At 40.0% G+C, this 27,354-nt stretch overlaps 3 non-coding genes across 3 annotated transcripts; 1 reads left to right on the top strand and 2 right to left on the bottom strand.

Moving 5' to 3' along the window:
* The first annotated feature begins 15,287 nt into the window (after nucleotides 1-15,287).
* On the top strand, nucleotides 15,288-15,360 carry TRNAA-AGC (transfer RNA alanine (anticodon AGC)). Its single transcript has one exon. It is a non-coding gene; the product is annotated as a tRNA-Ala (tRNA).
* An 8,194-nt stretch (nucleotides 15,361-23,554) lies between these two features.
* On the bottom strand, nucleotides 23,555-23,627 carry TRNAM-CAU (transfer RNA methionine (anticodon CAU)). The gene has a single exon. It is a non-coding gene; the product is annotated as a tRNA-Met (tRNA).
* A 3,113-nt stretch (nucleotides 23,628-26,740) lies between these two features.
* Nucleotides 26,741-26,812, bottom strand: TRNAM-CAU (transfer RNA methionine (anticodon CAU)). The gene has a single exon. It is a non-coding gene; the product is annotated as a tRNA-Met (tRNA).
* Nucleotides 26,813-27,354: the final 542 nt, after the last annotated feature.

Raw genomic sequence — 27,354 nt, forward strand, 5'->3', positions numbered from 1 at the left:
CAAGAGAAATAACCTACGATTGACTGAAGTACCAGAAGAGGGAGGGAGAACAGAAGATACAGAGGGAATTGTTGAAGATTTGCTGGCAGAAAACTTCCCTGATATCATGAAAGATGAGATGATATCTATCCAAGATGCTCATTGAACCTCACATAAGGTAGATCTCCAAAGAAAGCTACTAAGACATATTAAAATGAAACTTGCCAAAACCAAATATAAAGAGAGAATTTAACAGCAGCTAAGGAAGCGACTTGACGGCAATGGGTTTTTAAGGATAAATGAAAAGAATAAGCTTGGATTATTTAGCAGAAACCATGCAGCCAAGAGGGCAATGGCATGATGTATATACATAATTGAAGAAAAATAATCAATAGCCAAAAATCATATATCCTCCAAAACTGCCTCTCAAATATGAGGGCAAAATTAGGGCATTTCCAGATAAACATAAGTTTAGGGCATTTGCAAAAACCAAACTAAAACTACAAGAAATACTAAAGGGACTTCTCTGCTTAGAAAATCAATAATATCAAATTACAACCCAAGAGTAGAACACAAGACAGAGAAACTAGATATCAACTCAGATAGGGAAATCGCAAAAATAAATCAAGATTAAAAAAAAATGCTCAAAACAAGGAAACAGTGATGTCATTATGTAAAAGATGATAACATTAAATCCATAAAGAGAGACTAAAAAATGTTGTCTTAGATCTTTCATATGGAGAGGAAGTCAAGGTGATATAAAGAGATAAAAGTTTGGTTTAAACTTAGAAAAATAGGGGTAAATATTAAAGTAATCCCAAAGGAGAATAACGATCCTACTCATCAAAACAAAATACAAGAAAAACATAAAGACTGAACAAGAACAAAATCAGCAACAATGAAAAAGAGGAAAAGACAATATATAAAGAAAAACTACTCAGCATAAAAAATTAAGTGGAAAAAAGAAACTCAACAGCACACAAAAAAAGATATCAAAATGAAGCATTAAACTCCTACCTCTTCATAATTACACTGAATGTAAATGGACTAAATGCATCAATAAAAAGACAGAGAGTGGCAGAATGGATTAAAAAAAAAAACAAAAAACACAATCCATCTATATGCTGTCTAAAAGAGACACTCCTTAGACTTAAAGACATAAACTAAAACTCAAAGGATGGAAAGAAATATCAAGCAAACAACAATCAAAAAAGAGCAGGAGAGGCAAACTAATTTCTGACAAAATAGACTTTAAAGTTAAGTCTACTACAAAGGGTAAGGAAGGACACTATGTAATGATTAAAGAGACAATATACCAAGAGGATATAACTGTATTAAATATATCTATACCAAATGACGGTGCTTCAAGATCATAAAACAAACTCTAACAGCTTTGAAAAGTGAGATAGGCAGCTCCACAACAATAGTAGGAGACTTCAGCATACCACTTTCAGTGAAGGACAGAACATCCAGAAAGAAGTTCAATAAAAACGCAGAAGATCTAAACACCACAGTCAACCAACTTGACCTCATAGAAATATACAGAACATGGCACCCAACAGCAACCAAGGATACTTTCTTTTCCAATGCACATGGAACATTCTTCAGAATAGACCACATATTAGGTCATAAAGGAAGCCTTAACAGAATCCAAAACATCAAAATAATACAAAGCATCTTCTCTAACCAAAAAGCCATAAAAGTAGAAATCAATAACAGAAAAAGCAGGGAAAAGAGATCAAACACTTGGAAACTGAACAATACCTTGCTCAAAATGACTGGGTTCTAGAAGACATGAAGGATGGAATGAAGAAATTCATAGAATCCAATGAGAATGAAAACACTTTCTATCAGAACCTTTGGGACACAGCTAAAGCAGTGCATGCAGGTCAATTTATATCCATAAATGCACACATCCAAAAAGAAGAAAAGACCAAAATCAAGGAATTATCCCTACAACTTGAACAAATAGGAAGAGAGCAACAAAAGAAACCCTCAGGTACCAATAGAAATCAAAAGTAAAAATTAGAGCAGAATAAAATGAAACAGAGAACAGAAAAACAATTGGAAGAGTTAATGAGACCAAAAGGTGGTTCTTTGAAAAAATTAACAAAGTTGATAAACCACTGGCCAAACTGACAAAAGAAAAACAGGACAGGAAGCAAGTAACCTGAAAAAGAAATGAGATGGGTGATATCACAACAGAACCAGCAGAAATTAAAAGAATCATTCCAGATTACTATGATAAGTAGTACTCTAACAAATTTGAAAACCTAGAGGAAATGAAGAAATTTATAGAAACACACTACCTACCTAAACTAACACAAACAGAGGTAGAATAAATAAACTCATAACAAAAGAAGAGATTGGAAAGGTAATTAAAAAACTCCTCCCCCCCAAAAAAAAGCCCTAGTCTGACGGCTTCATTGGAGAATTCTACCAAACTTTCAGAGAAGAGTTAACATCACCACTAATAAAGGTATTTCAGAGCATAGAAAAGGATGGAATACTCCCCAAATCATTCAATGAAGCCAGCATACCCCTGATACTAAAACGAGGTAAAGATACCACAAAGAAGAAAATTACAGATCTACATCCCTCATGAACTTAGACAAAAAAATCCTCAACAAAATTCTAGCCAAGAGAATTCAACAACATATAAAATAATAATAATAATAATAATTCACCATGACCAAGTGGGATTCATACCAGGTATGCAGGGATGGTTCAACAGTAGAAAAACAATCAATGTAATCCATCACATAAATAAAAGACAAGAACCACATGATCTTATTAATTGATGCAGAAAAGTCCAATGCCCATTCATGATAAAAACTCTCAGCAAAATAAGAATAGAAGGAAAATTCCTCAACATAATAAAGGACATTTATACAAAGCCAACAGCCAACATCATCCTAAATGGGGAGTGCCTGAAAGCATTCCCCTTGAGAACGAGAACCAGACAAGGATGGCCTTTATCACCACTCTTATTCACCATTGTGCTGGAGGTCCTAGCTAGAGCAATTAGGATAGATAAAGAAATAAAAGGCATACAAATTGGTTAGGAAGTAGTAAAAGTGTCTGTATTTGCAGATGACATGGTTTTATACATAGAAAACTCTAAAGAATCCACAAGAAAACTATTGGAACTAATAGAAGAGTTCAGCAGAATATCAGGATACGAGATAAACATATGAAAGTCAGCTGGATTGCTCTACACCAAAAAAGAGAATGTCAAAGAGGAAATCACCAAATTAATACCATTTACAATAGGCCCCAAGAAGATAAAATACTTAGGAATAAATCTAACCAGAGATGTAAAAGACCTATACAAAGAGAACTACAAGACACTGCTGCAAGAAACTAAGATACCTACATAAGTGGAAAAACTTACCTTGCTCATGGATAGGAAGATTCAACATTGTAAAAATGTCTATTGTACCCAAAGTGATCTATAGATACAATGCAATACCGATCCAAATTCCAATGACATATTCTACTGAGATGGAGATACAAATCACCAACTTCATAAGGAAGGAAAAGAGGCCCTGTATAAGTATAGCACTGTTGAAAAAAGAAGAACAAAGCAGGAGGCCTCGCACTACCCGATTTTTAAAACCTATTATACTGTCACAGTAGCCAAGACAGCCTGGTACTGTTACAACAGACCAATGGAACAGAATTGAGAATCCAGACATAAACCCATCCACATAAGAGCAGCTGATATTTGACAAGGGCCTAAAGTCAGTTAAATGGAGAAAAGACAGTCTCTTTAACAAATGGTACTGGCATAACTCGATATCCATCTGCAAAAAAAAAGAAACAAGACCCATACCTTACACCATGGACAAAAATTAACTCAAAATGGATCAAAGACCTAAATGTAAAACCTAAAATGATAACGATCATGGAAGAAAAAATAGCGACAACGTTAGCAGCCCTGATACATGGCATAAACAGTATACAAAACATGACTAACAATGCACAGACAGCAGAAAAGAAACTAGATAACTGGGAGCTCTAAAAATCAAACACTTAAGTTCATCCAAAGACTTCATCAGAAGAGTAGAAAGATTACCTACGGATTGGGAAAAGGTTTTTGGCTATGACAAATCTGATCAGTGTCTGATCTCTAAAATCTGCATGATACTGCAAAACCTCAACAACAAAAAGACAAATAACCCAATTAAAAAATGGACAAAGAGTATGAACAGGCACTTTACTAACGAAGACATTCAGCCAGCTAACAGATACATGAGGAAATACTCACGATCATTAGCCATTAGAGAAATGCAAATCAAAACTATAGTGAGATACCATCTCACCCCAACAAGGCTGGCATTAATCCAAAAACAGAAAAGAATAAGTGTTGGAGAGGTTGTGAAGAGACTGGAACACTTAAACACTGCTGGTGGGAATGTTAAATGGCACGACCACTTTGGAAATCAATTTGGCGCTTCCTTAAAAAAAAAAAAAAAAATTTTTTTTTTTTTAAAAGCTAGAAATAAAACTGTCATACGATCCAGCAATCCCTCTCCTTGGAATATACCCTAGAGAAATAAAAGCCCTCACACTAACAGATATATGCACACCCATGTTCATTGCAGCACCGTTTACAATAGCAAAAAGATGGAAGCAACCAAGGTGCCCATCAACGGATGAAAGGATAAATAAATTATGGCATATTCACACAATGGAATACTATGGATCGATAAAGAACAGTGAGGAATCTGTGAAACATTTCATAACATGGAGGAACCTGGAAGGCATTATGCTGAGTGAAATTAGACAGTTGGAATATGACAAATATTGTATGAGACCACTATTACAAGAAATCAAGAAATAGTTTAAACAGAGAAGAAAATATCCTTTGATGGTTATGAGAGTGGGGAGTGAGGCAGGGAGGGGGTATTCACTAATTAGATAGTAAACAAGAACTATTTTAGGTGAAGGGAAAGATAACACACAACACAGGAGGGGTCAGCACAACTGGACTAAACCGAAAGCAAAGAAGTTTCCTAAATAAACTGAATGCTTCGAAGGCCAGTGTAGCAGGGGCAGGGGTTTAGGGACCATGGTTTCAGGGGACATCTAAGTCAATTGGCATAATAAAATCTATTAAGAAAACATTCTGCATCCTACTTTGAAGAGTGGCATCTGGGGTCTTAAACGCTAGCAAGCAGCCATCTAAGATGCATCACTTGGTCTCAACCCACCTGGAGCAAAGGAGAATGATGAACACCAAAGACACCAGGTTAATTATGAGCCCAAGAGACAGAAAGGGCCACATAAACCAGAGACTACATCAGCCTGAGACCAGAAGAACTAGACGGTGCCTGGCTACAAGAGATAACAGCCCTGACAGGGAACACAACAAAGAATCCCTGAGGGAGCAGGAAAGCAGTGGGATGCAGACCTCAAATTCTTGTAAAAAGACCAGACTTAATGGTCTAACTGAGACTAGAAGGCCCCTGGAGGTCATGGTCCCCAGACCTTCTGTTAGCCCAAGACAGGAACCATTCCCAAAGCCAACTCTTCAGACATGGATTGGACTGGATTACAGGATAGAAAATGATACTGGTGAGGAGTGAGCTTGTTGGATCAAGTAGACACATGAGACTATGTGGGCAGCTCCTGTTGGAGAGGAGATGAGAAGGCAGAGGGTGTCAGAAGCTGGCTGACTGGACACGAAAATAGAGGGTGGAGAGAAGTGTGCTGTCTCATTAGAGGGAGAGCAACTAGAAGCATATAAACCAAAATCAAACCGACTGCCGTCGAGTCGATTCTGACTCATAATGAACCTATAGGACAGAGTAGAACTGCCCAGTAGAGTTTCTAAGGAGTGCCTGGCGGATTCGAACTGCCGACCTCTTGGTTAACAGCTGTAGCACTTAACCACTATACCACCAGGGTTTCCAGGAGCATATAGCAAGGTGTATATAAATTTTTGTGTAAGAGACTGACTTGATTTGTAAACTTTCACTTAAAGCACAATATGAATTAAAAAAAAAAAGAGTATATTATGTGGTAGATCTCTTGGAAACATAACCTACATAATTGTCATATATCTATTTACCACAGGAAAGTAGAGACCCAAGATTACCCAAAGTCAGATAGGTTGTTGGATCCAGCTCCAGGATGAAAACCCAATTACAACAAAGTCCAAAGTCCATGATATTTTTCATCTCTGAAGCTAACACTGTACCAGGTTCTCTTCCTAATTAAAAAAAAAAAAAAAGGTAAATGCTCTCAATTGAAACTGTTGCATTGAACATATAAGGGCTAGTGAGTATAACTATAAAATTGTCCCAACCGGTCTTAGAAATCAAGAGCAGTGTTGCAAAGGTGATGTTGTTGTTGTTGTTGGGTGCCGTCCAGTCGGTTCCGACTCATAGTGACCCTATGCACAACAGAACAAAACACTGCCCGGTCCTGCACCATCCTTACAACCATTGTTATGCTTGACCCCATTGTTGCAGCCACTGTGTCAATCCATCTCGTTAAGGGTCTTCCTCTTTTCCGCTGACCCTGTACTTTGCCTAGCATGATGTCCTTCTCCAGAGACTGATCCCTCCTGACAACATGTCCAAAGTATGTAAGACGTAGTCTTGCCATCCTTGCTTCTAAGGAGCATGCTGGTTGTACTTCTTCCAAGACAGAATTATTCGTTCTTCTGGCAGTCCATGGTATATTCAATATTCTTTGCCAGCACCACAATTCAAAGGCATCAATTCTTCTTCGGTCTTCCTTATTCACTGTCCAGCTTTCACATGCATATGAAGCGATTGAAAATACCATGGCTTGGGTCAGGCGCACCTTGGTCTTCAAGGCGAGATCTTTGCACTTCAACACTTTGAAGAGGTCCTTTGCAGCAGATTTGCCCAATGCAATGCGTCTTTTGATTTCTTGACTGCTGCTTCCATGGCTGTTGATTGTGGGTGGATCCAATAAAATGAAATCCTTAACAACTTCAATCTTTTCTCCGTTTATCATGATGTTGCTCATTGGTCCAGTTGTGAGGATTTTTGTTTTCTTTATGTTGAGGTGCAATCCAAACTGAAGGCTATGGTATTTGATCAAGTCCTCTTCACTTTCAGCAAGCAAGGTTGTGTCATCTGCATAACGCAGGCTGTTAATGAGTCTTCCTCCAATCCTGATGCCCCATTCTTCTTCATATAGTCCAGCTTCTCAGATTATTTGCTCAGCATACAGATTGAATAGGTATGGTCAAAGAATACAACCTGACGCACACCTTTCCTGACTTTAAACCCATCAGTATCCCCTTGTTCTGTCCAAACAACTGCCTCTCCATCTATGTTAAGGTTCCTCATGAGCACAAGTCAGTGTTCTGGAATTCCCATTCTTCGCAATGTTGTCCATAATTTGTTATGATCCACACAGTTGAATGCCTTTGCATAGTCAATAAAACACAGGTAAACATCCTTCTGGTAGTCTTTTGCTTTCAGCCAGGATCCATCTGACATCAGCAGTGATATCCCTGGTTCCACGTCCTCTTCTGAAACCAGCCTGAATTTCTGGCAGTTTCCTGTCGATATACTGCTGCAGCTGTTTTTGAATGATCTTCAGCAAAATTTTGCTTGCGTGTGATATTAATGATATTGTTCTATAATTTCCACATTCAGTTGGATCACCTTTCTTGGGAATAGGCATAAATATGGATCTCTTCCAGTCAGTTGGCCGGGAAGCTGTTTTCCATATTTCTTGGCGTAGATGAGTGAGCACCTCCAGCGCTGCATCCTTTTGTTGAAACATCTCAATTGATATTCCATCAATTCCTGGAGCCTTGTTTTTCACCAGTGCCTTCAGAGCAGCTTGGACTTCTTCCTTCAGTACCATAGGCTCCTGATCATATGCTACCTCTTGAAATGGTTGAACATTGACTAATTCTTTTTGGTATAATGACTCCGTGTATTTCATCCACCTTCTTTTGATGCTCCCTGTGTCATTCAATATTTTCCCCATAGAATCCTTCACTATTGCAACTCAAGGTTTGAATTTTTTCTTCAGTTCTTTCAGCTTGAGAAACACCGAGTGTGTTCTTCCCTTTTGGTTTTCCATCTCCAGCTCTTTGCACATGTCATTATAATACTTTACTTTGTCTTCTCAAGGCACCATTTGAAATCTTCTGTTCAGTGCTTTTACTTCATCAATTCTTCCTTTTGCTTTAGCTGCTCGACGTTCGAGAGCAAGTTTCAGAGCCTCCTCCGACATCCATCTTGGTCTTTTCTTTCTTTCCTGTCTTTTCAATGACCTCTTGCTTCGTGTATGATGTCCTTCCACAACTCGTCTCGTCTTCGGTCACTAGTGTTCAATGTATCAAATCTATTCTTCAGATGGTCTCTAAATTCAGGCGGGATGTAGTCAAGGTCATATTTTGGCTCTTGTGGACTTTCTCTGATTTTCTTCAGTTTCAGCTTGAACTTGCATATGAGCAATTGATGGTCTGTTCCACAGTCAGCCCCGGCCTTGTTCTGACTGATGATATTGAGCTTTTCCATAGTCTGTTTCCACAGATGTAGTCAATTTGATTTCTGTGTGTTCCATCTGGCGAAGTCCATGCGTATAGTCGCCGTTTATGTTGGTGAAAGAAGGTATTTGCAATGAAAAAGTTGTTGGTCTTGCAAAATTCTATCATTCAATCTCCAGCATTTTTTTTCTATCACCAAGGCCACATTTTCCAACTACTGATCCTTCTTCTTTGTTTCCAACTTTCGCCTTAAAATCACCAGTAATTACCAATGCATCTTGATTGCATGTTCGATCAATTTCAGACTGCAGCAGCTGATAAAAAATCTTCTGTTTCTTCATCTTTGGCCCTAGTGTTTGGTGTGTATATTTGAATAATAATCGTATTAACTGGTCTTCCTTGTAGGTGTACGGGTATTATCCTATCACTGTCCGCATTGTACTTCAGGATAGATCTTGAAATATTTTTTTTGACGACGAATGCAACTCCATTTCTCTTCAAGTTGTCATTCCCAGCATAGTAGACTATATGATTGTCCGATTCAAAATGGCCAACACCAGTCCATTTCAGTTCACTAATGCCTAGGATATCAATGTTTATGCGTTCTGTTTCATTTTTGATGATTTCTAATTTTCCTAGGTTCATACTTTGTACATTCCAGGTTCTGATTATTAATGGATATTTGCAGCTGTTTCTTCTCATTTTGAGTCGTGCCACATCAGCAGATGAAGGTCCCTAAAGCTTTACTCCATCCACCTCATTAAGGTCGACTCTGCTTTGAGGAGACAGCTCTTCCCCAGTCATCTTTTGAGTGACTTCCAACCTGCGGGGCTCATCTTCCAGCACTATATCAGACAATGTTCTGCTGCTATTCATAAGGTTTTCACTGGCTAATGCTTTTCAGAAGTAGACTGCTGGGTCCTTCTTCCTAGTCTGTCTTAGTCTGGAAGCTCAGCTGAAACCTGTCCTCCCTGGGTGACCCTGCTGATATCTGAATACCGATGGGATAGCTTCCAGCATTACAGCAACAGGCAAGCCCCAAGAGTATGACAAACTGACAGACACGTGGGGGTGCAAAGGTGATAGCTAAGTTTAATTGATTCATAATAAAGAGTTTTCTTGATTTACAAAATAAGAGGATGGAGAAAGCAGCATGGCAAGTGAGATAGTATGGTAAGGATCAGCGTGATAGAGTTTGGTTGCTGCAGGTAATTCAATATGGCTGGAACAGAAAGTGCTAATGGATGTGGTATAGCCAAATGAATTAAAGGGCTTATACATTTTGTTGCTAAATCTGTCATGTATAAAATTAAATATAAAGGGTTTAAAACGGGAATTGTTAAACAAGGTGAAAGCAATTGGCTCACCATCTGCATGTGAAACTACCTTTCTTGCGTGTTTAACTAGAAGAACAATAATCTACCTGCTTATTCTTTTCTGGGCCCTCCTTTGTTTATCTTCATCTCTTTGCCCAAGAAACTACTTTCTATCCACCCTCTTATTCGCCACCTCCAAAATATTCATGTCAGAGCTCAGTCGCTCATCTCTAATTCTAGCAAAAATACTCTTTATCCTACGAAGGTTCCCTGATTTCTCTTAAGAAGAAAAAAACTCGTCTGAATCACATCCATTTCTCCTGTGCATTATAAATGCCTTAAATTAGGCATTTTTTAAATTTTAGATGTATTAATCAAATACTTATCAAAGTGCAAGGCAAATATTTAGGGTCTTAGGATGATCTAATGAACAACTGAAAAATAATACTCCTGCTGGCACCAAAAAAGAAAAAACCAAACACAGTGCCGTCGAGTCGATTCTGACTCATAGAGACCCTATACGCACAGCGGTTACAAATTCAGCTGCCAATCAAAAGGTCAGAAGTTTGAATCCACTAGCACTCCTTGGAAACCCTATGGGGGCAGTTCTATTCTGTCCTATAGGGTCACTATGAATCGGAATGAGTTGATGGCAACCAACGGGTTTGGGTTTTTTTTGTTCATTTGTTTTATTTTTTATAATGGAGCTTATTTTTCTAGTAGATAAAATAAGCAGAAATAAACTAGTAAAATGAAATATGCTGGATGATGCTGTCTGCTGTGGACAAACATGAAACAGTGAAGGGAGTTAGGGACAGCTGAGGGCTGGTAAACTGAAACAGGGTGATCAGCTGTAGCTCCACTTAGAAAGTAACCGATTTAAATGTGATGAAGACATTGGCTATTATACGTATTGAAAAAAGAAAGCTAGAAGTAAAAAGTAGATGCAAATCTGTGGCTATTCTATACGAAGTGTATTCAGCACTTAGATCTTTCTTCTAATCCACTAGCTCAAGTAAAAAATCAGTGTTGGGCATATTTGACAAATGCTTCATGCAAGCAGGGAATGGAATATATGTCACCTTTACATAAATTTCTAAGTAGCTAAGTCTCAAGGCTGTCTGTGACTCTGCTCTTAGCTCAAAGAAGTTCTCTATAATGTCCCCATACACTAAACAGGACTCTCAATGTTAATTAATGAGATAAGTCTACATTTTCATCTATTTTGTACAGAAAATATGTATAACACCAGGTTTTGTTTAGTCTATTTTCTGCTGAGTTTCCAAAACTAGAGAAGGCATGCAAAAAATCAACATAATATTCCTGATTCCTCACACCTCTTTTGGAAAAGAACACAGCCTGCACCTCTATTGTAATAAAGCCAGGGGAGCTGCAAAAATCTCCTTTTCCCAGAAACTTTCAATCCCTGAATATAAAATATCTTGAAATAAATGAGTTTGTCTATTTTTTGAAAGTTATGGATATAATTCTGTAGAACCAGCACCATGATTCAAAGTTCTAAGGTTCCTGTTTAACTAATTTGAGAAGAACATTGACGTTTTCTCACAGTCTGGAGGTCACAGTCCAGAGCTCCAAGGCTTCCAAATTTGGCACACTGAAGAGGAAACAGCACCTCCTTCTGTCTTTCTGAATAGGACATTGAACTTATCTCTCATCTTTCACCTACATGCTTACAAATGTACTCTCTTGCTTTAATTGTTTTTTTTTTTTTTTTAATTCCTAGAATAAACGTGTGCTGGAGCCAGCTCACACTGGCTCATGATAGCTGATTGTTAAATATTGAGGAATTTTGGAAGCCTGTGGTTAAACCATTCATAGTTTGAGATCATCCATGGTAGGAGCATTTATACCACAGAATTGGCAAATGCTACAAATCAGGTTGTGTTGCGCTGTGTTGTGGTGGTGGTGGTTCCAGTAACCAGCACACCACTGAGAATAACCATTACGGACCAGACACTGCATTAATGCTATGTATACTGATATGAATAAGACAGTATTTCTGCTCCCCGGAAACTTACAACATAATAAAGAAAATAGACAGGCTAACTATAATTATGTGACAGCCTAGAAATTGTCTTTGAGCACACAGACACCTGAGGGACACTTATCCCAATCACTGAGTGCAGAGAGTGGTGAAGGAAAGCATATGAAAGAGGATATGATGGGTCTGTGTCAGCATACAGAAAAAATGCCAAAGCCTGGAGTAGTAAATATCTAGTTTTCATGTGTTCTGAGGAGATGGAAATAGTTATGTGTGAATTCTAGCACAAGAAATGAGACTGCATATAGATTCAATGTTGTGATAATAAAGGCAAGAGTGTTGGTATTATGCTGATAATCGTAGGAAGTCATTCAAAATTTGTAAGGAATGAGTCACATAACTACATCTGCAATTGGAAGAATGTTCAGTGGGTGTACTATGAAGAAAAAAAGGAGAAAATCTTGTAGGTAGCGAGGTAAGCTAAGAGATTGTTACAGTACTGATGATATTATAGCAAGGTGATTTGAACTAAGACGGGGCAGGCAAACAAGAAAATTAGATAGGAACAAGACTAAAGCGGCACGCCAGCCCAGGGGCAGGGACTAGGACACAGGCCAAAAAACCCAAACCCTTTGCTGTCCAGTCAATTCTGACTCATAGCAACCCTATAAGACAGAGTAGAACTGCCCCATAGAGTTGCCAGGAGCACCTGGTGGATTTGAACTGCCAGCCTTTTGGTCAGCGCCTATAGCACTTAACCACTGCGCCACCAGGAGGCAGGAGAGAACAGGAAAGCTGGTAAAAAGGAACCCAAGGTTGAAAAGGGAGAGTGTTGACATGTCATGGGGATGTTAGCCAATGTCATAGAACAATGTGTGTACTGACTGTTTAATGAGAAACTAGTTTGTTCGGTAAACCTTCATCTAAATTACAATAAAAATAAAAATTAGACCCAGAGTATATTCTCTAAGATAGACCATACAGTCTTAATAAATGTAAAACCATAGATATAATAGAGAATAGGATCTCTAATCACAACAAAGTTAAATGTATCTTTTTTTGGCATATTCATACAATGCAACAGTAGTCAGCAAAAAAAAAAAAAAATGAAGTACTTACTGATACATTGAAAAACATGTATGAATCTCCAAAACATGTGCAGTGAAGAAGAAGGAAAAAAAAAAAAAAAGAGAGAGACCGAATAGTACATACTATGTGATTACAATTGTAGGAAATTCTAGAACAGAAAAGGTCCATCTGTATTGACAGAAGTCATTTCAATGATTTTTTGGTCAAGGAGTGTGGGGGAGGACACTGAGGGAATGAGATGAGGCACACTGATATGATGGAAATGCTCTATATCTTAATTGTGGTAATGATTAAATGTGTGTATACATTTGCCGTAACTCATTGTACTATTCGCTTAAAATGTGTACATTTTATTATGTACAAATTAGGTTTCAATAAAGTTGATTTTAAAATATAGACATTATAATACCAAACACTGTAAAATTTATTAGTGTAAGTTCCCCGGTCTGATTACTTCTCAAAAAAAGAATGCTAAATTTAATGATCAGAAATTTGGCAGGTAATCGTTATAATGCAGACTCAAGGAAGAAACAGGTAACAGATCTCACCTCTCCTAAAGGAGAAATCTATTGGTAGCATAGACACTAGATAAACAATTAGTTATTTGAAGAGCAATAAATGGGAAGATGGTTGGGGCTTATTTTCAGGTGGATGGGATGGGATGGGGAAGAAGGTGTCACTGAAAGGTGATGTAGGTAGCAGAGCATTAGGGATAACTGGGCTAATTAGGGGGGAGCTCCCCTCTCTTTGATCTGATGTAGCTGTTGTTGCTGTTGAGTGCAGCCTAGTTGATTCCCACTCATGGCGACCTTATAGGACAGAGTGGGGAGAGTGAAACTGAATCAGAGCTAGAGCTTTCTTAAGGAGGTCTTTCTCACTCTGCCTTTCCCCATGTTCTGGGTTTTGACCACAGATTGGTCACTGGGCTCCTCCTTTGAGGCTGTCTCTGAGAAGCTCTACTCTGGGTCCTGCCCTGCTCTGCCCTGGTAATGGTGAAATTTCTGTAGGATTCGAACAACCCGAAAACCAAAGGACGTAAAGAGATGTTTGCAGGTCTGATACAAACATGGACCCAATAAGGAGACAGCGAGGGGAATTAGCTCAAGTGGTAGAGCGCTCGCTTAGCGTGCGAGAGGTAGAAGGATCAACGCCTGCATTCTCCAGTTTTATATGCTCCTAGTTCCCTCCCCTAATTCCGTGGTCACCCAGTGGTATTCGGATTTACCTGGCTTTAGCGAGGACAGTGCCACTGTGTTCTGTGCTTCTGTGCTAGGTTTGAAAAAGAAATTAAACATTGCATACAAAACAAAAAGGGAACACAGTGGTCAAAAAGAATTCTTCCAAATACGTGGTTTTTGGGCTTCAGCACAAAGTTAAAAAATATTTTTCAAGAAAATAAATTTTCTCCGTTTGGGAACTAAGTATGAGGAACACCCTGAGAATTGTGTCAGGAGGCACAAGCAGGAGAGTCTGGGTGTGCTGACTTTTTGCTTTTATTCACATGACAAGCCATGGGCAGGGAGCAGAAGAAAATCTCTCTTCTATCAGCTTCTCTGACAGCTGACCAGGTATTACGGAGAAAGGGTAGAGAGATTTGGGACCAGCATGTGTGAAGGTGAGGGCTGGCATATTCATTCGGGTGGTCAGATATGCTTTTACAAAGAAGGTGACAGTTGACGCTTCTACTCATCTCCCTGAAGGGCTCATTCTGACGAAAATATGCTCAAAATAAATTGGAAAAGAGATCTTCCTCTAACTTCCAAGATGAAACGTACTTTAAAATGTGTTTTTGAAATTGAAATATTATGTCACTTTCAAAGAAACTGCGTGAGGTTCTGTATTAACCACATCTCACCTGGCATTCAGCTCAGGCGGCCAGAGCAGAGTCACCTTGCTGGTGGGGACATTCGGTCTCTGCAAGCGCCGGGTTCCGAAGATAGCGAAGATCCCGGGGCCTTCAGGGTTTGCCCCTCTATCCAGCCTTCTCTTTTTTATCGCTGAAACCTCTGTCTGCCACCACGTGATTCCTGTCAGCATTACCCCATGTATAGAACATAGGAGAATATTTTTATTGATTAAATATGCTTTTCTATTTCAGGCTGGGATAGATGAGTCCCGAGGCCCGGCAGTTCTGGGGCAGGGGGGCGGGGCCCACAGCTGGAATGTGCTCTCTTCACTTTCAAGAGATAAAGAAAGCGAAGTTGGGATAGAGGAGAAAAGTTTTCCCCAGGAGCTTTTCCAGTAATCTCTATTCCTCACTCTCCAGTGTCAGAAAGTTCTTATCCCAAGCGACATCTGCGAAGTTCTGCCCTCAATCCGGTCCGGGCTGGGGTTTGGTGACCTCAAGTTCCCTGCAGCTCAGGTAACCAGGAAAGCGGCTCTGGTGCGGTGTGTTTGGCGGCACCCAGAGGTGGGGGAATTAGCTCAGATGGTAGAGTGCTCGCTTAGCATGCGAGAGGTGGCGGGATCGATACCCGCATTCTCCAGTTTTGACTGGCTTCTCCCGCCTGGTTTGTAAACTCTATTCTCAATTTGACTCTGTTCTTCCGCTTACAGCCGAGGAGCTTCTCACTAGGAAACTTGGGCGCCTTTGTTGTCTCAGTGTTACTACTCCCCACAGAGACCACTATCGCTTCCTGTCCCTTCCGTTTCTGCACCACGATTGCGCTTCTGATGAAATTTCATTAAAACTGCTCTCATCAGAGCCACAGGGTAAAGTACCATGTGAGGTTTTTTTTTTTATAGGACCATTATTTTTATCCCCACTCCCAACCCCCATGAGAATCGTCTGTTTCCTGAATTTATTTAACACCAAGTAGTTTTGGGAGCCCTGGTGGCGCGGTGATTAAGAGCTCTCAGCTGCTAACCTAAAAGTGACCAGTTCCAATCCACCAGCCCCTCCTTGGAAACCCTATGGGACACTTCTACTCTGTACTATGGGGTTGCTATTAGTTGGAATCGACTGATGGAGATGTGTTTCTTTCTTTCTCTCTTTTTTAAATTAACTCTTGAACTACTCAATTTCCTTTGTCTCCACTTTTTCTCCACCTTTTTATTAAGCACGAGTGTTCTGTGAGATTCTATCCTTAGCCCCTTCTCATCTTCAGCTAAGTTTGGGGTATCTGTAGTCATTCAGACTTTGTATGTAAATATTTCTGTAAATGTAACCCTTCCCCTGCAAGGATGTTCTGAACTATTACCTTATCCCAGAGCTATCCAGTATGCATCATATCCAATTTTAAATATCTTAGTAGACACATTAAAAAGGGTAAACAGAAACAAATTAAATTGATTATAATATCATATTTTATTTATTAAGCTATTATTTCAACAAGTGATGATATGCAATTAGTAAAGAAGTATTTTAAAATTTTTTTCTAATACTAAGTTTTGAAATACAATAGGTGTTTTATACTTACAGCATCTCATTACAGGCTAGACACATTTCAAATACTCTATAGCCACATGTCACTAGATGTTAACCGTATTAAGCAGTGCCTCCCTCTAGAGTTTATTTCTCCAGCCTTCAAATACAACCTCTATCTGCTTTCTGTAGGGCCACATCTATTGAGTTCCACTTTTTATCCCCTACTCCCTCACTGGTACCTCCACTTATGAGTATTTCAGAACTAATAGGATGTGAACAGAACCCAATAATTTCTCTCTCCAAACTGCTTTAGTTAAAGAAGTTCCTGTCTTAGAGAAAAACACCATCATCCATACAATTGCCCAACACAGAGACCCAAGGACTTTCACATCCCTTATCAGCATGGGCATTCAGTGTTTCACTAAATCCTCTTAATTGAACGTCTCTGTCTAAATTAGAAAAACTAGCTTCTTTTTATTTTCCCCTTCAATAACACAAGCTGATTTGGCTCTGGGCCATTGAATAAGCTATTGCTTCTGCTTGGAAGTCTCAAGAGCCTTCAGGTACCTGACTTTTCCATTAAATTGCACTCACGTTAAAGTCATCTTCTCAGAACGCCTTTCCCTGAATCACATCAACTGTTTTACTTCCATCATTTCTGAAATCATCTGGCTTATTATCTTATTTTTATTTCTTATCTTCCCATACAAAAATGTAACCCTGTCTTGCTGGTGACTAAATCCCCAAGACTAATGTATAATATAATACCCCAGAGCCTAACACCTCAGGTGGACCCTTAATAAATGTGTGCTGAAGGGACGGAAGGATGAATGCATCTAGTGCCACTGCCAGTACTCTGTGTATCTATTCAGCATCTTTGCCAGGTCTATTAGGATAATGCCAGAATGCTCCTCCTGACCTTTGAGTTATAATCAAACATTACAAATGCACATATCCTTTGACCCAGCGATTCTACTTCCTACAGTATTCTTGGACATATTCCAGAAAAATGTACGTATGAAGATAATCATTGCAGCAATAGTTGCAACACCAAGGGTCTGAAAACCCCTGAAAGGCCCATCTATAGGAGAACAGTTTAATATATGGCAGATCTATAGAATGGAATCTTCGATTAACTTAAAAGGGGAAGGGAATCATGAGATTAAAAAAAAGAGAGAGAGATTAAATGTCTATTGCTAAAAGTAAATTTTCCAAAGAGTGTATAGCAAGGAGCCAAAACTCAAACACATACCTACTTGCTGTGAGGTCAATTCCAACTCATAGTGACCCCAATGGACAGAGTAGAGGTTTCCAGGGCCTAAGGAGCCACCGATGGATTCGACTGCTTTAACCACTGCACTACCAGGGCTCCAGCAAGGAGGCAACCAAAAGAAAAGAAAAGAAAAAAAACCAGCTGGCGTCGAGTCTATTCTGACTCATAGTCATGCTATAAGACAGAGGTGAACTGCCCCTTAGGGTTTCTAAGGAGTTGCTGGTGGATTTGAACCGCTGACCTTTTGGTTAGCAGCCAAGCTCTTAACCACTGCACTAGCAGGGCCCCAGAAAGAAGCCAGTTACCCAAAAATATACTTAGGTACATTGAGCATTTCTTTTACATTCTTTGAATATTCTTTGGAAAGAATCATAAGCATTTGATAATATTGGTTGCATCTGGGCTAGAGAATTGAAGGCCACAGAACACAGCTGGGAGGGAAATTCTTCACTGTTATCATTTGGAAACTTCTTGAATATTGAACTCTGTGATTGTATTACCTGTTCAAAATATGCAAAATTTTAAAATGAAATATCTGTCTCAGTGGTCTCCGTGTTTTTCTGTTTTTCCAAAGAAAAAAGACAAATGTGAATTCATTGTATTCTTCATCCTCAATTTCTGGACCAAACTTTCTGGACTCTCTACTCTCGTTTTACCTACAAAGATAATTTGGATGTCCACGGTCAGAAACTAAATATGCTCAGGACTACAGAAACCGTGATAAAAGAGGTTTTCAAAATTAAAGTGTTTTCTAATCTTGGCAACACTTCTCACTTGCCTACCCAAGGTTGAGAGTGGAGATAAAGATTAGATTGGTGATAGAATGAGGGAAGGGAAAGGGGAATCCCAGGCAGGCAGCCTTCATCAGTTCCCATGGGTTTTAATGGCCTGGAGGCAAGGGAGTGAAATTTCAACTACTCCACCAAATGCCTACAGGTGCTGGAGTAAAGGGACTCAAGCCACAGAAATATCAGCCCAGTATTAGCTTCCCAGCTACCCACAGCTCAAGCCCTCTGTGAAGGAAGATCAAATAGTGCCTGCTGGGGCACAAGGATTTAAGGGAGATAGGGGCTGAACTGTAACCAGAGGGAGCTCTAGACTCATCAATAGGCCTGAGGTTCCACAAAGGCCAGCTGTTAAAATACCCCCCTGCCATTCACTCTACACATAATGTCCTCACATCTTCTCCCAGACCCAGGCCTTGGACAGAGGAGGTCTTGCAGATCTAGCAGGCCCTGGATCAAGTTTCTGTCACGTGGTCCTATTCTCAAAGGTTCCCTTGACCACTCTCTCAATCAATATTATTCATTGAATAAAAATGGGATTTAATGGATGAGATCTCCATGTATGCTAAGGGCACACTGTGAAAATGAGATTCCCGTGTGGATGAAGGTCAGAAAGAAAATCTATCACACTACTCGGAAATAACTGAGTCGAGGGAGTATGTGTAGCCTCCAGATATCAGGGAGAAAGCCCAGTGCTGCTGCCTGGAGGAGCTGAAGATTTTTTGATGATGGGATGGCTCAGGTAGAATGTGGAGCACAAGGGACTTACAGTGTCCTTGGAAGGAGAATGGGAGGAACAAGAAGCAGTAGACTAAACAACTCTCCAAACAGTGCATGGTCCCCACCTGTTTCCAGATAGGTCTTGTAGTGTCAACAATTAAAGCTGAACGTCGATTTCTTTCTTACAATTATTTTTCAGCAACTGAAAAACAAAACAAATTCCCTTTCATGTCAAAAAGGTAGAATATTTAATTGGAATTTTAAACTAAAATTGCTTATCTCGAGTTACATATAAATGTACAGGTTACCTGGTAAACATGGTTTTCTATTTATACATAGCTAGTTACACTGGGGGAGCCCTAGTGGTGCTGTTGTTAAAGCGCTCGGCTGCTAATCAACCTGCCAGCTGCTCCGTGGTAGAAAGATGAGGCAGTCTGTGTCCACAAAGATTTAAGCCCTGGAAATCCTATGAGGCGGTTTTGCTCTGTACTTTCAGTTGCTGTAAATCAGAATGTACTGCACAGCAGTGGTTTTGGTTTTGCTTCAGTCACACTGGGAGATGGCAAATGAAAGTGGAGCCTGGAAACACAGACCCTAAATCATCTCCTAGATGTCACTTCGTCAACACTCAGTTGATAATCCTAACTCTTTTTAAACACAAGAGCCACAAAACATTCTGGGATATCTGTGCTAATTAACTCGGCAGTTATCAGCATGGCCACCACTAGATAAGACGGGCTCTCTTCTCTTCCACGAAATCTGGGAAGTATGAATTGTCTTGGAGACAGGAAAGTTCCCACAGTGATCTTCTCCAGGTCTTCCTTAGTCCCTCCTTCCTCCTGTCAAATCAATGATTGTTCCCTCTTTCTTGCCCAAGGCAGCCTCTGAGATGCTAAGCAGTTACTGTATATGGATCCTGGCTTCAATCTTGGTGGCAAGAGGGTGTGACATTTGTTGATCCGAATTACAGATTAACCAAAATCTTGAAAGCAGAGGTGGATGAAGAGAATTAGCTCAAATGATAGAGCACTCCCTTAGCATGTGAGAAGTAGTGGGATCCATGCCCTCATTTTCCAATTTTTCCTCTGGCCAAAGACATGACAAAGACCAAGGAAATCAGGGAAAGTGTGGTGGGGACAAGACCCCAGGTAGGCTAGAGTAAGTTCCAGGAAGTAGAGTAAAAGGCAAAGTAATTTCCTCTGTACTGAACTGTCCTGAAAATTTTCATTGATTTTTGTGGGGCTCTAGCCTACGGGAGAAAGACCTGGCCATCTACTCTTATAAAGATTATAGATTAGGAAACCCAGTGGGGCAGTTCTATTCTGTCACATGGGGTTGCTATGAGTCAAAATTGACTCAACAGCACACAATGGCTTGGGAAACAAGAGAGCTATGGTTGTCCCCACAGAAAGGCTAGACAAATGAGAGAATTTGTGAGGCTGGGATGTCCCAGTTTCACGGGCATGGGGAAGGGGCATAAAGAGAGAGAGAGTCTGTGAAAGGAAGATTCAGATACCCAGCGAAATCTTCAGAGAAAGTTGATGTGGGAAGAGGGGAAACAAGAGGGTAATTGGAAATCCGTGGTGACCAGGGAAGTATAACAGTCTGTCTCAGGTCCCACCATCAGTGACCCATCATCGCTGACAGTACAGGTCACTGTAATGACCGTACAGATTTATATTCTTAGAATGGCCTCAAAAATTAAAAAAGGAAAACATACATAAAGTTTTCCAGCACCAGTGCCAGAAGCTGAGGTGATTTTTCCTCTAGTTTTGAGGCAGAAATATACAAAATACAAAGGAAAAAACAAAAAACTCCTAACTGAGAATAGTGAAAAGCAATTTTGTCCCCATCAGTTTTCAGATCCTGGAGGGGGTCATGACAGTGAAGAGTAGGGAGAGAGACTTCTGATTCTCCTGTTGCAGAGCAGCAAGTGTCCTGGCATTTCACCCAGAATAGCTCACAGCTTCCCTCTCTTTCAACTTGAGCTAAGCACCTGAGACTCAAGTCCTTGGGTCCTGAGCCATCAAGAAGCCTCTTGATTATGCTCTTGACATGAAGGAGTCCTTGGAAAGGGGAGGTTCTTCAACAAAACTAGCAGTCCGAAGGCCAGTGATGCAGTGTAGAGGACTGGGTTGAGAAAATGTTCACAGTTGGCTCAGCTGCATACACACAGTGCCATAGAGGTGGTCACTGGGCATCTTTGTTCATTCTTTTATAGGCTGGTTGGCTCATTGCAGGGCCCCGGCTCCAGCTGACAGCCTTCATTGAGAACTTGTCCAGTCTTGCTCCAGAGTTGGCACTGCAGGTTCCCTGTCAATCACTCAGGTTTCAACACAAATGTCACTTTTTCAGAGAGCCTTTTTCTGACTACTCCGACTAAATCAATACCATCTGTAGCTTCATTTTCTACATCAAATATATCTGAAGAGCATCACTGAATTACTGCCGTATTGTCTGTCTCCTCCATAGAATGTATGCTTCCCGAGCCTTGTCCGTTCTCGCTCTCTCAATGTATCCCCAGTGTCTAAAGTTACACCAGGGTATCTGGGGAAAGAAAGATTCTGGAAGAAAAAGAAAAAGGGGGGAGGGAGACAGATATGAATTCAAGAATGATTGGTTTGATAAGAAAAAGCCAAACTATAGTATGGTATTTTCTCAATTTAATCCTAGGCCTAAGGGAGGAAAAAGAGTGAGCTAAAGGAATCTAATACGCTTCTTATAATCACAAGCAGGTATAACTCATGAATTCCAGCAGACATCCATTTTCCTTATGCTACATGACAATTGACAAGTGTATTTTGTCTTCCCAACAGTAAAATGAAGACTAAGGAGATGGATTACAATTAAAATAATGTCACAGTGTGGCTTCTCTCACACTTAGCACTATTCCATTTAAACATATTAGAAAACATAATTTGAATAGGATATTAATAAATCAATCAAGATATATTCAGTATTTTGAATTTCAATAATATATTAATTGCTTTATTAAATATGATGATAATCTTTACAACTAATAATTAACATTGAATTTTTATTCAGTACTACAAAAGTAGATTTTAAAAATTAATAATAAAAAAATGAAGGGTGGTAAATTCTATTCCTTTCTACAAAATTATATGCATACATGTATATAATATTGCATATTAATTTATAAAATATAAACAAGAAGAAAATAGAAAATTGTATTCAGAAACTTAAAAACTAAATTGTATATCAGTAAAATATTAATTCTTAATGCATGCATTAGAAAAGCCATTAAAGTACATTATCAGACTACTTTGAAAATAATGAAAATGATGTGCTGACAAACTTTATGGCACTATTCATGGTCCTTCTTAGATTTTAGATTCTGGTCTTAAATATTTTTGAAGTACAAATGATTAAATAAAGCTGTGTATCCAACAAGTGAAGTAAGAAAAAAGAAATATTGAAGGAAGCAGAAAGGGTAAACAATAAAGATAAGTGTGATAATTCACTAATTATAAAATAACGGTATGCCTTAGTCTATCGGGGAAAAAAAGTTAAACCATCAGTCAAATAAAAAAAGATGGACTAAGCCCAAATTCCTTTGCTCTTTTGCTCTTTCAAGCAAAATGAATTAGTGGATCCTGAGGTACCACATTTTAAAAATGTTACGATAATTTACTGAAATACTCTTAAGTATTTTATCTTTTTTATTTTATCTAGCTGTTCCCCTAGGTGCAGAGAAGTAGGCACCAAGCCAAGGCTACTGCAAGGATGGAAGAGTTCTGGAAGGAAAGTGAATGGGAGGACCTTCTACCTCTGTGCTTTGCTCCCTGCTTGGGGTTCCCCTTCCCTTCACTCTTCCCTGGTTTTACTTCAAATATTAAGTGGAAGTATTGGTCAAGACATTGACGGTCTTGTTATATGTAGAACTATAGGGGAGGAGAACCAGAAAGAGATCAAGTTTACTACATTTCAGACGTCCAATGTTGCTCATAAAATTAAAAACAGCAAGATTAAAAAAAAAAAAAAGACAGTGTTTTCTTCATCTGCATTCAGGCATAAAACTCTGAGGTAGTTAATGAGAAGTCGCTGTTATGGACGAAGGGAGAACAGAGGAGCAAAGCTGGACAATTTTAAGCGAATCAGGTATAATTTTGGCTAACTGCAGAGCTGTTGGATATTTTGGATAACTGGTTATTTTGGGAATAAAAGTTTTATGGTTTTGCAGAATCATGTGGGTCTTTGGGAGCTCCACGACCACCGCCTTGGTGGAGCCAGAACCGGACTGAGGGAGGAGCGTCTACAGAACTCTGGAAAAACCCTCTGTGGAGCGGTGAGCTCGGGTCAGATGGGGACCCGGAGACCATTACTCTGGGAAAGTTTTGGTCCTGACACTTTCGCTTTTTTTGTATTTTAGAAAAGAAGATATTCCATCCCAACAGCAAGTAAGTACAGCTATCTCAGAATGCTCTGAATATTTTATCTCCAAAGGGAATTGTGATTATCATTTACAGAAGTACCAGGAAAGAAGTACAAGGAACATAAAGTACAAGAAAACAGTATGCCCTCTCTGAGGCTCGAACTCAGGACCTTCAGATTATGAGACTGACGCGCTGCCCACTGCGCTAAGAGGGCATTGGAATCAGAAAGAAATTACGTATGTCAGAATCACTGAGTGAAGTGTGTGAAAAGTGTAGTATGTTCCACTGTACCTTCACACAAAACTGATTTCCATTAATACCTTCTCATTTATTTCCCTGATTATCTCATATTTTTTCTCAGGTGTCTTTCAATTTGATACAGGAATACAGTTCTCCTGCATTAGAAGTTAGAGCTAAGGGCACAGCCACAACTTTTGAGGCACACATGTGCCCAGGGAAACAAAGGTATGGGTGAGTGGAGACTATGGGGGCAGCACATTTCTTAAATGACAGAGGCAGCGGGGTAGATCCCATGTTCCTGCTGTGGTGTTGGGTTCACATACTTATGATGTCATTAAATGTTCCTGCCAGTGGGGAGACTGGAAGAGACCACAAAGTTTTAATCTTGAGAAGGCTAGGCTGAGCCCCTGAGTGAAAAAGAGCTATAGAAAACAGAGTGTAATCAAAAGATAAGAGTTGAAAGAGAATACTCCTGGAAAGTGGGGCGAAAGGGGTTTAAAAAAACAAAAAACAAGAGAAAAGGTAAGCTGCTAATATTGACTGTAGAAGACCAAGAGGAACAAAGGCTGTGACTCCAGGGTATAGATGATAAGGGGAATGCTGAGGCTTCAGAGCATATGACAATTTTTACTTCACTTTTTTTTTTTTGACATCACCAAGGAATGCCTTTAGTATGTGTTAAGTTTTTTTCCTTTCAAATACTTAGAAACCAAAGATGATTAGCGGTTACCAGGGGTGGAGGTGCAGGGGAGGGGAAAGTTTTTGCTTAGGGGATATTGAGTTCGTGTTAATGGTGGTGGACTATTTTAGAAAAGGATAGTGGAAACAGTTACACAACTTGAAGAACATAATCAACAACACTGAATTATACATGTAGAAATGTTGACTCCGTGTATGTTCTGTTGTGTAAATTTTCACCTCAATTAAAAGAAAAGAAAAGAAACAACAGAGGGCCACGGGTCACTGCAGCCCCTTAAGCCAGTCCTGCCTGGAATTCTAGGACAGGGTGGATCAGGTGTCCTGTAGGCATTTCCCCAAAAAGGAAGTGACACCCAGCGAGATGGCCAGGTAGGTGCAGTTTCAGAAGACCGGATTGCCCCTTCGGCCCAGTTCTTACCTGGTGGGCATGTGGGAACCGGCCAGCAAGAGCAGATCTGAGTTCTGACAGCCATATCCCTGTGCCTGTGGCTACCCTCATCCTGGACCTTCAGGAGTAGGGGGAAGACCTGAGCTTCTCCTAGGCCAGGAGAACCAGGTGCTTGACTGCCTGGCCTGCATCTGGGGAGCAGAAACTGAACCCTCTCAGGCCCCTTTCAGAGGGGGTGGGGGTACAGGAAAGTTTGTAAAAAGTCCCAGGGCCTCTGGGATGGGGTAGGGGAACACCAGCAGGTCCAGGCCCTCAGAAAAGGTGGTCTGTGCAGGCCCCCAAGGTCCCACCGCAGGGAGGAGGCGGAGTATGGAGGCTCTCCCAGGAAAAAAATGGTAATAATTTTGAGAAAAAGCAATCAATGTAAAAGACCCAGGTAGAAAAAGGCCTTGTTTCCAGAAAATGTGATCATTGCTTGGCAGTAATGAGGGTGCCAGAGACGTCCATCACGCATATTGTGCAACTAATAGGCCAGGAGAGTGGTTGACAAGCCAAATGAAAACTATGTAAGGCTTTCTATGGATAGGTTTCGGAAAAAATAGGAGAGATTGGAATATGTTTACCCAAGGGACAACACTGATAGTAATGTAATCGCATGTAATTGATATATTCCTTTCCAAATTCTGAACCTCTGGCCCTTTATTCTTTTTTTCACAAGGTCAACTTTGTTTTTTCTTCAAAATTTAGCTCAAGTGAAAGGTTGGTAGTTCCAGCTCACCCCGCACTGCCACAGAAGAAAAGCCCTGGAGATCTGCTTCTGTAAAGATTACAGATAAGAAAACCCTATGGAGCAGTTCTACCCTGTAACACATGGGGTTTCCAGGACTCCGAACAGACTCAACAGCAACCTTTTTTTTTGGCGGGTGCGGGGGGGAGGTGTTGGGCGAGAGTGGGTTCCTAAGATTCAGCTCAAATGTTATGTCACGGAGAACTTCCTCTGACTTCCCCTCCAGAGTGACTTGCTCTGCTTCTGTGGTCTAGCGTGTTTTCTTATTTCTGAGTTAACATTTCTGTTATTGTGACCTATCAGTTCATATCTGTCTCATTTACCAGATGTTAATTCCCTGAGGGTATCTCAAGGAAACTTGAATCTGTAGGGTATCACACTGTGCTTAGTAAGGATACTTAATAAATGTTTTTGAGTTATTAAAGTTAACCTTTAGAAGGCTGGGAAGGAGTTGAACATCGTCATCAACAATGATTACCTTTTACTGACAGCCTAAGTATCTGCTGGTTGCTTTACCTGCATTATCTCATTTAATTCTCATGACCCTGCAAAGGAAGTATGATCCCAATTTTGCAGACAAGGTCTCAGTGGAGCGACTGAAAAGTGGTTTGTCCAAATTCACATAGCTAACAAAGGCAGCTTTAAATTTTTTAACCTGGTTCTATCCCAAAGCCTGCACTTTTCATGTCAAGTTACTTCTAAGTGAACAATGACAGGAACATAGAGTAAAAGCTAAAACATAAAACTATGGTTATATTGGGGATGAACAAATTGTGGTTATTAAGGAACCTGCAAAAACAAGCCTGGAAACCACCAAGAGTTAGATTTTTTTACAGAAAAATTTGAGTGTATGAGTGACTAATTTTCAGAGTTAGGAATTTAAGACTACTGGCCTGTCCTACAGAGCAGATTGAGGCAAATATTTCAGGTGAGCATTAGATCTCAACACCACCATACACAGGTTAGTCTCCAACACTTCTGTTTCAGGAGTTACAATGTTGTTTTACCATGCAGTCATAAAGATCTGAGAAGTATGGTACTGTATTACTATTAACCGGTTGCTGTCACATCCATTCCAACTCATAGTGACCCTATAGGACAGAGTAGAACTGCCCCCTAGGGTTTTTCAAGGAGTGGCTGGTGGATTGGAACTGCCAACGTTTTGTTTAGCAGCCAAGGTTTTAGGCCGCTGTGCACCGAGACTCCACTAAAATAGCAGAGGATGGTTTCGATCCATCGACCTCTGGGTTATGGGCCCAGCACGCTTCCGCTGCGCCACTCTGCTCCTTGGTTATATTACTAATAGCCAAATTTACACAGTCCTGATTCATGTCAATATGTCAGCACATAGAATTAATCCCATTTTTCTCATCATTGGTACTGAATAAAAGCTCTAGATCAAATTATTTCTATGATGCTGAGATCTGGAAATCTACTTATGGCCTCATATGGGTTATTTAATGGAAGTCTCAAAATTCTTTAAAAACAAAAAACAAAACCAAACATTTTATTACCACCGTGGAGATGGAGTAGGCCATGGCAGCCACTACTGCTTGCCTACACCACAGTCAGCCACTAACACCACCCGCCAGGCCCTGTTGCCAACAGAAAAATGATTTTCTTCACAGAGCCACCTCTATTCTGCTCTATGCCTTAGAGGTGGTGGATCCCATTCTCAGCTCCAGAGTCTGAACTGTGATAGGTCTAGTTAATCATAGTGGTTCCCTTCTTCATGGCAGTAAAATTTAGGCAAGAGTGTGTGACACAAATGTAGCTAATGAGACTGGGAAGTTGATAGAAGAGGTTGTCATCAATTTATGAAACACA

The sequence above is a fragment of the Elephas maximus genome, chromosome 1 (assembly GCF_024166365.1).
Source record: "Elephas maximus indicus isolate mEleMax1 chromosome 1, mEleMax1 primary haplotype, whole genome shotgun sequence".
Taxonomy (NCBI): Eukaryota; Metazoa; Chordata; class Mammalia; order Proboscidea; family Elephantidae; genus Elephas; species Elephas maximus.